Below are 12,141 nucleotides of genomic sequence, written 5' to 3'. Positions count from 1 at the left end.
GTTTTCACATGCATTCTAGAGTTGCAAATATTTGAAAAATTCTATAGGAGCACTATTTTTCTTGAAACTCCTAAGAAAATGGGCGGATTTTGCTTTATCTGCATTCACTTAGAAGATTTCCCATTGAAAAAAGTTATCGGGTTGATGAAATAAATTATTAGACTTCTTAAACGAAAATAGAGTTCAAATAAACCGCTTTAACTTAGATGCATTATTAAAATATGTGTAAATCGCGAAATTTTTTATCAAAATCGTTTTGTCTGCATGCGATTTTCATGTACAGCAAGACCATATCTTTTAATTTGTAAATATTTTTCGAAATATAACTTGGATGCTTAGATGTAGCATCGGCTGCATCTAAGCATTAAAAAACCTATAAAACATCTCTAATTTGCGCACGGTACAATAAATTTTGTTCCGCATCCGGTTTCAGTGTCGCTACGAAAGTCTACATCGATATATATCTATTTAAAGGCGATCAATCAGGAACCGTGGATGTAGCATCACACACTATTTTTGGGATAAAATTAATATAGCTCCCTTATCAGTGAAGTTTTTAAATCTCTGTTTCCACAAAAACGAAGATGCTGCACTAGTTTTTTCATTGCAGTGGAAACGGCCCCCAGAATACGCGATAAAATGCGCGATATTTTCGAAAACAATTTTATGTGATTTTCCTACCTTGGAATTTCTCGTATCTCGCGTTTTAGTAGATGGAATTTCACGAGTAAAGATTTAAAAATTAGGCCCGAAAAATATGATTTTTAGAAAAAAGTTCGCACAAAATTTTCGTATTTGGATGCAGATTTCTGTGAAGCTGTGTAGGCTACATTCACGACACATATATCAAATAGCTCAGAATCGCGAGTTCTATAATCCTATATACTATTTCTTGAAAACCCTGTTTGCGGAACGAAATTAGAAGAAAATTTCAAACAACACTTAAAATCAAATTTTGAGAAGTTATACACTAGTGAGACGATCCTTATGTAGTTGCCTTCTACTTTTACTTTGACGGGAAAATCATGAAAAGTGTGGTTTAATCACAAATCGAGAGAAAACAAAAAAGACACGTTGGCTTCAACACATTTTTACCCATTATTTAACATAAATGTAGCCACAGCTTCCACGCAAATTAACTTTTAAAGCCAATATTTTTTGCCAAGTCTAAAAACATTTCATTTTATCCGAAAGCGTTTAATTTGTATAATATTCAACCACATTTCGCGAGTTATTAAAGGCTAAACCTTGGCTTCAACTATGTTATATTTCAAAAATATTGCCCATACATATGTATATGTATGGGTCTGCGACCATTATTTCGATGCGTTACAAACTTTTTGACAAAAACCAACTTATAAGAAGAGCAAATTAAAGAGATTCAAGTCGGCGGAATCGCCGGACCCTATTTCTTCAAAATGATGCCGGTTAGGACTTCATCGTCAATGGCGACCGTTATTGCGCCGTGATAACCGTCTATTTGATGTATGAAATTGAAGCTCGTAATCTCGGCGACATTTGGTTTCAACAAAACTGCATCAATCAAAGAACACTTCGGTGAGCACTTTTTGGACCAGTCGATTGGCCACCAAGATCGTCTCATATAACTCCGTTAGACTTTTACCTGTGAGAATATGTAAAGTCAAAATTGTATGCGGATAAAGCCGCTTCGATTCCGGTCTTGGGGGAAAACATCAGACGTGCCATTCGCCAGTTACCAGTCGAAAAGCTTGAACGAGTCATTGAAAATTGGACTCAGCGGATGGACCACCTGAGACGTAGACTCGGCCAATATTTGTTAAATATAATCTCCAAACAATAAATGTCATCGAATGTTCTTTCAAATGATAACACTGTGAACACAAATTTTGTGGCAGAGATAATTCCTTTTGGAGATAAAAGCCCTTGGTGAGTATATTTAGAACCCCGAAGGACAGATCCGCCGTGAGTCGAACTTCCGCGTTATGGCGTGATGAAGTTTTTGCTAGAGACCCTGTAAGCAATCAGGAATAAGCCTTATATCTTTGTTCACTGCTGTTTTAGCTTATTTTTGAGATGACAGGTCTTCAGTCAAATCCAATGAGGATTATTTTCGTAGAGCACTTCGACCTTCTAACTCGCTTCCTTCAATGTCCTTTTCGTCCATTTTTTAAGAGCCGCTATAAAAGTACCACATGATGACGTTTTTCAGGTACGAAATGTTCTGCAAAAATGGCGCTCAGAAAATTTTAGGTACGGCTCTCATTGCCTACTAATCGAATTTGTCACGTTTTCGTGGTCGTTTTGTGCATTCACCCAGTTTTTGTTCAGAAAAAGACTATATTTTGTTTATTTTTTGTATATTCGTTAATTTCTAACTACACGGAGAAGAAAATTCTGCAAACAAATAATATGTTTAGATCCAAATATAACATTTGTTTGGATCCAAACATATGTCATGTTAGGGACTGTTGCAAACAAATAATGTATTTGGATCTAAACATATTATATATTTGCAACCAAACATATTATTTGTTTGCCGATTTTTTTCTCCATGTATATCTGGCTTGAATATGAACTATATCGGCTTACTCCTTCCGGCATCTCATATAAATTGATTGGACTTTTTTGCATCAATTCGTGCTCGCGGCCCTTAATAAAACGGTAAAATATTCTGAGGGGCAAGCCCATACTTGTTGTTTATCCTAATATTCCTCTCATATTTAAATCAAGTTCGACAATATGGATCCACTCCTTTGAGTACTCCTCAAAAAATCTCAAAAATTTTCGCAAATGTGCAGTTTAAGAACATGTCTAGGAACGTTTAGAAAATTTTACATCAGTTAGTTCCCTTGGCTCATATTCACTGTGCGGCTGAACCAACTTTAAATAGAAGGTACTTACACCTGGGAAGTTTTTGCGGATTCTGAAACTACAATGTTCATAGATGAGAAAAATCAAAAATCGCGGCCAAAGTTCACATTTTTAGGGTTTTTTAGGTTTTCACGCTTTTGCTTGGAAACCGCAAGTCCTATCGAAATAGGACTAGAGAAAATGTAGTAGCAGTGAAAATTCTCTACCAGATTGACATTTATAATATTTTCGTACGTTTTACCATTTTTGAGATATAGAAGCTCACACTGGGACAATGCGGTTCATTTATAAAGTAACGCAAAATTCTGGCCCTAAGGCCTCGCAAAAGAATAAAGAAAGTCCAGTTGCGTATGCACCGAGGCTTTTAGTCTTTTCTTGATTTCAAAATGTTTGTGGCGTGGTAAGTATCAAAAATAAAACTATGCAACACTGAAAATACAAACAACTTCTAATATGCATTTTGTAAAAGTATGTACATATTGAGACTACAAAAACCCTAGTAGAATTTTGTCCTGTCCAATCCAGATTTTATGGCCTCTTCTAAACCGTTGTTTGCATTTATCGGGCCTTTATCTCAGAAACGAATAGGAATTTAGCCTTGCTGTCTTTGTAAATATTGTAGCGCTAAACTAGTAGAACTTATATATAAGAAAAACTCCATCTAGGGCATCAAAATCGATCAAATATAGAACATTTTACATAATTTCTGGTCGGTATCAGCTAAACTATTGGGAGTTGAACCAAGTAACCTTTTGCAAAACTTTCCAAATAATGTTCTCAGCAATTCTTTAGGCAATGCTGAAACTCTAAAATGATTATTTCATGTTGTTTCAGCGGTATTTTTATCGTATCTTTTACAACGCGTATTTTAAATATAGTTCACACCAACAGTTTATTCTCCCATTTTGGGTTTCACCACATTATTATACCCTACACCACTATGTGGGGACGGTATTATAAGTTGGCTTTGCCCAAAAAATTTGTAACGCATCGAAATAATGGTCGTAGACCCATACTTATATATACCAAAATGATTGTCTCGACGAGCTGAGTCGATCTGGCTGTTTGTGTCCGTTTTCAATTACTGTCTTGGCTACAATGTTTGTCTTTGTATTGGATCGAAAATCTCAATGGTTTGGCTGTTATATGCCAAAATATCCAAAAAACGTCAATAAAAAACTTAAAGTCAAAATCGGGAGGCTCGATTTTCACGGTAGATATAGGGTCCAGTGGACTTTTTTGCTCAGTTCAATCCCAGGAATAAGAAACGCGAAGGGCCCATGAAGGTTTTCAAATCGCCCCTGCCTAATATACATACATACATAAAGAAAAATATATCGAAAAACATTGAGAAGTTGTTTTCGCTGATTTTTACCCAATCTCCTAATGAAAAAACGACAAATTTTTAGGTATTACATTACTTTTGACCAAAGGTAGCACAAAAATTTCAAGACTAGTATATCATTGCAATTTGCATCAATTTAAATTGTGGGAATTTCGCTCGACATTTTGTAGCATAGCAAATAAATGTAGTTCGTTACAAGCAAACCAAAACAATAAAGAAACAACCCATTTATATGTTAGACAGTGCTTCCGTTACCTAACTGCAACATTGATATAATTTGCATCAAGAGAGAGGTCACGTGTTGATTTTCTAGTTTCGTTTTTGTAAATTGTCTGAATATTTCCCCCAGAAATTAAAATGTGGAGCCAAAATTAAATTTTTATATCTTTCCCACAAAAGTTTTGGTTAATTTTACCCGCTAATTATCATCCGATCATTATCCAAAATTATTGGTATCTTCCTTAATCAAAACTCTTAACTCGTGCATAAATTTGTCAGCATTGAACTATAACTGCGCCCTTTAGCGTGAATGTAATTACACTGAACACAATTAAAACTGTGATATCCTTGTATATAATAGGGTGTAACTCTGTTATCTGACCACCTACATCAACATAATTGACATCAATGAAAGGTTAAATATAACTCACGTTGTCATTCAGGATATAATACAAATTTTACACAAAAGTTTTGGTTCATTTAACCCGCTAAATATTATCTGATCATCATGTTAAATTGCAGCTTCTTCTTCGTCGTAAACCCACACTTACTTAAAATTTCGAGCAGATCAGACTATTATTGCAAATTTGTAGCATCGGAGGAAAATATGATTCTCTACACTAAGCATTTTATATAATAGGCAGTAGGCCCGCTATGTAGCAGACACATTATTTGGAATTTGCATCTGGGGAAAGGTCAGTAGTTCTTTTTCCATATGTAGGTTTATGCCCTCCAGGAATTAAAATATGGACCAAAAATAAAAGTTTGACATTTTTCATACAAAATAATGGTCCATTTCTCGCTAAATAATGTCGGATCATTATACAAAATTGCAGGCATCTTCTTGACCTAAACTCTTACCTCGTGCAAAATTTCGTGACTATTGAGCTTTAAATGCGACCTCTAGCGTGTTTATATGATTATACTACAAACAAATAACTGGATATATTAGGCTGTAACTTTGTTATCTCATCACGTACACCAACACAATTGGCATCAATAGAAAGGTCAAGAGCTCATTTTTAAAGCATAACTTACTTGCCCGGAATGTGTCTTCCAGGATTAAAGATATAAACTGTATATAATAAATTTTCACAATTTTCACACAAAAGTTTTGGTCCATTTAACCCTCTTAATCTTATCTGATCACCATTTCAAATTGCAAACTTCTTCCTTGTAATATACTTTTACCTTATTTAAAATTTCGGACTATTATTGCGACCGAGCAACAGAGCAGCTACAAAATCGGTTAAAAAGTTTGTTTTTTGGTCCATTCCACCCGCTAAATATCTCATGATCATCGCTAATAACAATAGGTGTCTATTCTGGTCTGAACTCGACCTCCATGCAAAATTTGGTCACGATCGGTTCATAATTGCGGCCTGGAGTTTGATTACAATTTAAAATGGACAGACGGACGAACGGACACACATCTCAAAATCGCCTTATCTCATCGAGATATGAATATTGGTATACCACATTGGGGATCTACGAATTTTTCCCAAAACAAACTTCTAATACCCTTTCCACATAGTGGTGTAGGGTATAAATACAGTATAGTATCGATAATCCGGACACTCGTTAATCCGGACACTAAAAATATTTACACTGTAGACTCGGTAATCCGGACACATGGCAATTTTTTACCTCAATAATCCGGCACTCATTCATTTTCTTCTACATTGAGTTATTTCTGCTATTCATTTTATTGTTTGCAGTGGTTACTTGGTTTTTTATTAATAAAAAATAAATTCTATGCAAAATTCATTCGTTGTGAGCAAAAATTAGTCTTATCTTTGAAGGTGCGCCCTAAGAGTGGTATTTGCAACGTGAAGTGCCGAATATAATTTGACTTAAGTGGCTTAAAAAGCCAAAAGCAAGATAATGCTCGAACTTAATTTGTAGAAATCCTAATTTACCAAGTACCTCTTAGGCCATAACAGCTTAACTCGAAAGAGAATTAATTAAAATATCACTTTAATAAGGCAAAAAAAAAAAAACAACTTTCTTTAGAGTTTTTTTGGGTTCTAATTAGCGAGAGGTTGGTTTAATTTGTAGAGAAAATCGTCCGAATGATGCTTTTGTCTAGCTATTTATCCTAAAATTGCGTGAAAATGTGGCAGATGACAATAATATATTCCCAAATTTGCAGCTCTGTTATAGAAATAGAAAAGCAAAGGGTCCAAAATGTTTTAAAAATGTAAATTTGCCAATCTACTATCCTCAAGCCTAAAAAAGTAGTTCCAAATTTTATTTGCTAAATATTTCAAGGGGTTTTCTAAAAGAATATTAGGAAGGAATTTTTTTCAATAATTTTTTTAACTTCTGGGTAACAAATCTTGTCGTTTAAAGTCATTCGAAATTTTATATACATATGTTACTAAAAACATCTCCGAAGGGACAAGGGATACTTCTCTCATATTATTGAGTGCATCCCGATCCATATTAGCTCAATGAGAAGGGACCTACTTTTTATAGAAGAGTCCCAGCAGCGAGTCTTACGACACCACTTCTAGATAAATTGCAAATTTTCTGAGAAAATTTTACCAACATCACATTGAGCAGTATTTTTGCCACCGTTGAAAATGTGATGTTTTCTCACCAGGGAATCGAACCCAGGCATAAAATCTTAACATACGGTATATTTAATGTTAAATAAAATGTTTATATTGATCAAATGTTGCATTATTTATAATTTAAACACAAAATTGAGTGTTTTTTGTAACTACTCGGTAATCCGGACAATTCGATAATCCGGACACCACCAAAACATGTGGTGTCCGGATTATCGAGATTATACTGTATTTAAGTTTGGGAGATATGTGCGAAATGTATACAAATTGTGGAATTTTTATATACATATATTTTAAAATTTGAGGCAATAACTGTAGTTGTTCGAGTTCACTGTTTCTCCAAATACTTTATTCTTGCCCTCATATACAAATTTGCTTCAGAGGCCAGAAGAAGATTCCCATTGCTTTCAGATATATAGCCCCGATTTGTTTTAAAAAGTCAATATTTAACCATGGCCATAATATCAAAGCCGGATCTGACACAACAAAATCCAACTAGGGTGTTTGTCGTTTGGGTCTTCTATACTTTAAAAAAATCCTAAATTCAAATTGGAATCTTAAGGAATCATAAGGAAAAAATAATGAAAGTTAAAAACTTTTCACATGTTTTTCATATTAAATGACCGGTGAAATACGAATTTAGCCTTAAAAACTTTTTTTCTTTTTGAACTGCAAAAAACTACAAAACACAAACAATGTGAATATGTACGGCACTTGTCGTTCTTTGTATTAAAAATATTTTTTGTGGAATATCATTTAATTTTCTTCGAAGCACTTACATTTTATTATAATTTCTTTTATTTAAACATTGTGTTTTTACTTTGTTTTCATGTTGTTGTTGTTGTTATTATTATTTAATTAGTTGTGATAATTCTTTAGAATTTATTACTTTGTTTACACAAACTTTTCTCATATAGAGCGGCTTTTTCATACGCTCTCTCTCTCACTTATTTTCTCTCTTGTTTTCATAGAATTTCATTTTAAAATATTTTTTATGATAATTGTGTCTGTCACAATTTATTTTTTATTTTTGTTTTCCTCTTTTTTTGCTCTCCTTTAAACTTTGTTTTGTGGTTGGGAGGGGGTTTGTTTATTTTTTGTTATTATCAGCCATTGGAAGGGGAATGCAAAATATTTTTTAAATGAATTTTTATTATAAATTTCTTTTAAAAAATTTTGAAAATATTTTTCACGAAAATTAAAAAAGAATATTGTCAAAACTTCACTACAATACCAAAATTTTCTTGTTTAAATTTTCTTCCTGTGATTAAATTGTATGCGTTGCCTTTGCCCACACACACCCTCACACTCTCAATTGTAATATAAACTTCAAGTGCACCTCCTGGTCCTTCATACCTATACAACAAATCAAAACACCCTTTTCACAATACCACCACTGACATGCTCTGTGTGTATGCAAGGTGAGAAAGGACACTTGCTGGCTCTCTGTGACTCTCGTTCTCTGAGAAGAAGTTGGAGTTTTTGCAAACTTTTCACTTACGCACTTTGCTTACAAAAAGAGAAAGAGAGCGAGAGTCAGACAGAGGTTTTATTGAATTTATGTTCCAAGAAGGATATATCCTGTTGGTGGGAGGGGGGTTTGTTGTTATTTTTTTCTAGCATTATTGGAAATTTCTTCTTCTTGTTATTTTTACTCGTTATTCTTTGATTTTCATTTCATTTTGTTTGACATTCCGTTTCAATGTTGTTTTTTTCGACTATTTTCCTTTACCGTTATTTTCACATTTCTCACATTGCAGCGAATTCAATTTGGATTTGAGTGAGTTAGTGTGCGAGGACACGTTAGAAACCACGACGGCGGCGGCGATAACTACAACCAAACTTGCTAAGGATGCGGATGAAACGATGAGTACACTTTATTTGTTCGCTGCCTGATTTTTGTTGTTGTTGTTACTGTTGTGTTATTGTAATTGATTGCGTTTACTTTTTGTACTCATATTCGTTCGTTTTTCTCTATATACACCCGCGAGACGTTTCAATACGCGACATGGCTTAACGCGAACGACTCCGGCTGCTGAGAAAGAAGACTACGCTTATTGTTGGTTAGCTGTATGGATGGATGGCTGGCTGGCTATATGGCTATGGCTGTTTGGTCTTTGATATTTTGTATGTTTGAGTGCGTACTTGTATTGATGTGTGTGTGTACAAAATTTCTTTGTCGTCTTTGTCCCATGAAGAAGATTTGTTTCCTCCAGCCTTTTTCGGATTTTCCCTTGTTATTCTTTTTTCACCAAGAACACTCCCCATTCAAACCAAGAAAAATCCAAAATTTTCAAAAACTGGATTCGCAAAATTCCTTCTATGAATTTCCAAAAATCTTGTGTATTGAATTTTCGCAGAAAATTTATTCATTTGAATGTAGACTCCTTGGGGAGTACCATCATCCAACGCCCATTTCCTGTTACCGGAAATTTGAACACTCAGCAGCAGTTTTCCAGCAGATTCTGCTTCTGTTTCATGACGTGGCAATATTCAATGAATCCATTCTTCTGGAGAATTTCTCTAGAATACTTTACAAAAATATTTCCAAACTTTTTCTTTAAAAATTATCCTAAAATGTCACCACACACACACCTCTACATACACCAGAGCCAGCTTTCTTTTTTACACTTTTCACAACTCGTTTTTCTTATTAAAAATTGTCACACCATTCACAATATTCGGCAATTATTCGGTGTTGTTGTTTTTTTAAGCACACTTTTTACCGTTATTTTTATTAATTGATAATTAATTTTTATTGAAATTTCATTTCGTATTGGAAAAAAATCGCACACACGCACAGTTTACTCGGAGCAGCCAACTAAAAAAGGACTTTTTCTTTATGGCTGTTGGCTGGTCGTCGGTTGTATTTACCGTTTAGCGTGAATTTTTTCTTTCGGTATTTCGTGTCATTCGCCGTTTTCGCAGTCGTCGGAATGAAAAAGTTTTTTATTTATGGTTGGTTTGAAAGTTGCTGTCAGTATGTGCGAAAACGAAACGAAAGTTTATTTGCCACCCATCGTTGTTGTTGACGTCTCAGTCGCCAGCCAACCAGGATTCATTCGCTCCCTCTTTCGCCATTTCGCCATAAACAACAAAATGTACTACAATTTACTAACAACAGCAACAACAAATAATACCATTTCTATGTGTATTCATGTGTGTGTGTGTGATTGCGAGTATAGAGGAAAAACATCCTTAGGTCTGTGTGTGTGTGTTTGCAAGAAACGTGAATTGTTGTTGCTACTGTCAATTGCCGTTGCTGTGCCCCCAAAGCCAGGGATGGAAAAAATATGAATGATTGAAAGAAGGCTAACGAAATGATGCAGTGCTATGTGCTCATTAGGCATGTGGTTCAATCCCTGGCCAGAACATCACATTTTCTGGGGATTCCAAATTTCCTCAGTAAAATTCTAACCACATTTCCTGAGTATTTCTACTATGACAAATGTGATATCGCATTGTGTTCGACAGACTGCACATGCATAAAATACGTTAAAAGTTGCTCAAAATTCGAAATATGTATGTACGTCTACACGGAGATTAGTTAAATCTAATTCCATAACAATATCCTTGATTTGTGTATCTTTCTCTTCGGCGATGATGAGACTTACATACATATGTTAAGGAACTTTGCTTTTATACGGATTGTTACAATTCTCTCATCGAGCGGGGTTTTAAGCCTCAGATTTACCATAAATCCAATACCTGTCTCATGTTAAGTTTCATGGCAGTTATAATACAGTGCGAAATCGTTTGTTGTCTTTAAGTCTACCCGATTCCATCGCAAATCCTGGCCATTATATCCGCTTTGTACATAAAAAGTACATCCTTCAGTACCCAAATTGCTCCTACTCTGTAAGGTGTCCGGATTTTCCAGGTGCAGATTATGGCCCTTAAGGGGTTGCTGCCACTTACTGAGCACGAAAAACGAAAATGTTCATGAAGTTTTTATAAGAAATATACCAAATTTTTGTTAGAAGATGTTGTTTTCATGTCCTAGGTCACACCTTCAGTTACTTTCGGAATTTTTGTCGTTGAAAAATATTGCACAGTTTTCCGACAAACGCACAGTGGTTCCAGCCATTGACCAAAAATAAAAAAAACTGAGTGTCAAATTTTCGGTACAGCATCTGGCAACTCTGACAATTATGACACGGAACTTTTTAAAGATATATTACGTATTGTTTCATTCGAAGGCGTTGGTCTTAAGAATAGCTCCAAAAGTCGGAACATTTGACTAATATTTTTTGTAGTGGAGATTGCTTTTTTCCCAGGCCTAGGGTGGTTAGAGAGTTACCAAATGTTGTCTGTGGGCAACATTGAGCCATTGTGGTTATAAAAATTAACAAAGTTTGTTTCTTAAGTCTTTGTATTACCGTTATATTTTTTATTGTTCATGATGTGGAAAAGCATAATCCGATGAGTTTTTATACCCTACACCACTATGTGGGGAGGGTATTATAAGTTGGTTTTGCCCAAAAAGTTTGTAACGCATCGAAATAATGGTCGTAGACCCATACTTATCTATACCAAAATGAATGTCTCGACGAGCTGAGTCGATCTGGCTATGTGTGTCCATCTAAACCTTGATCGGTTCGTCACGAAATTTTGGATGTTGATGGGGGTCCCGGAGGGGAAGAAGCCTATTGATTTTGGTGATGGTCGGATAATATTTAGGGGTCGGAAAGGGCAAAAAACTTAGGTGGATAAAAAGACAACGTTTTTTTCCAAAGCGAATATCTCAGCTTCTATATGAGGTGTACCAAAAGCAAAACCTGATAATGAAAGCAGAGAATATCACCTTTCTAATTATGTAAATTGGTGCTCGTAGGTGATCAAACAACGAAGATATCACAATACTAGCAAATAAAACCCCAATTTTTATTTTTGCGATTTTAATTATATTGACGAATATCACAGCTTTGGTTGGAAACTTTCCAAAACCAAAGCCTGACTATGAAAGTAGAAGATGCCATCTTTACAATTATGCAAACTAGGTCGGCGTAGGTAACCAAATAACGGAGATATCGCAATAGTCGGTAATACATCCCATTTATCCATTTTTTGGAAATCACGCTACAGGTCCCAATTTTGATCGAATCGTCACAAAATTTTGAGGGTTAATGGGGGTCTCACAGAGGAAGAAGC

General features: G+C 35.0%; 1 protein-coding gene across 2 annotated transcripts in view; it reads right to left on the bottom strand.

Annotated features, from left to right (window-relative positions):
- LOC141396382 (uncharacterized) overlaps window positions 1–9,928 on the bottom strand; it is an 84,882-nt gene extending 74,954 nt beyond the window's left edge. Inside the window, exons 1-2 of one of the 2 annotated variants that reach the window (XM_073971808.1) lie at window positions 8,723–9,928; window positions 7,770–8,051 (exon numbers count right to left, since the gene is read on the bottom strand). The gene's annotated coding sequence lies outside the window, so the exon portion shown is untranslated. Of the gene's footprint in view, window positions 1–7,769; window positions 8,314–8,722 lie in introns of those variants that run through there. The other variant, XM_073971809.1, reaches the window with a different exon arrangement.
- Between the last annotated feature and the right edge of the window lie 2,213 nt (window positions 9,929–12,141).

Source organism: Musca autumnalis, unplaced genomic scaffold (genome assembly GCF_047663935.1).
Source record: "Musca autumnalis isolate F117 unplaced genomic scaffold, ASM4766393v1 scaffold_3, whole genome shotgun sequence".
Classification (NCBI taxonomy): domain Eukaryota; kingdom Metazoa; phylum Arthropoda; class Insecta; order Diptera; family Muscidae; genus Musca; species Musca autumnalis.
This window is presented reverse-complemented; position numbering and strand designations above follow the sequence as displayed.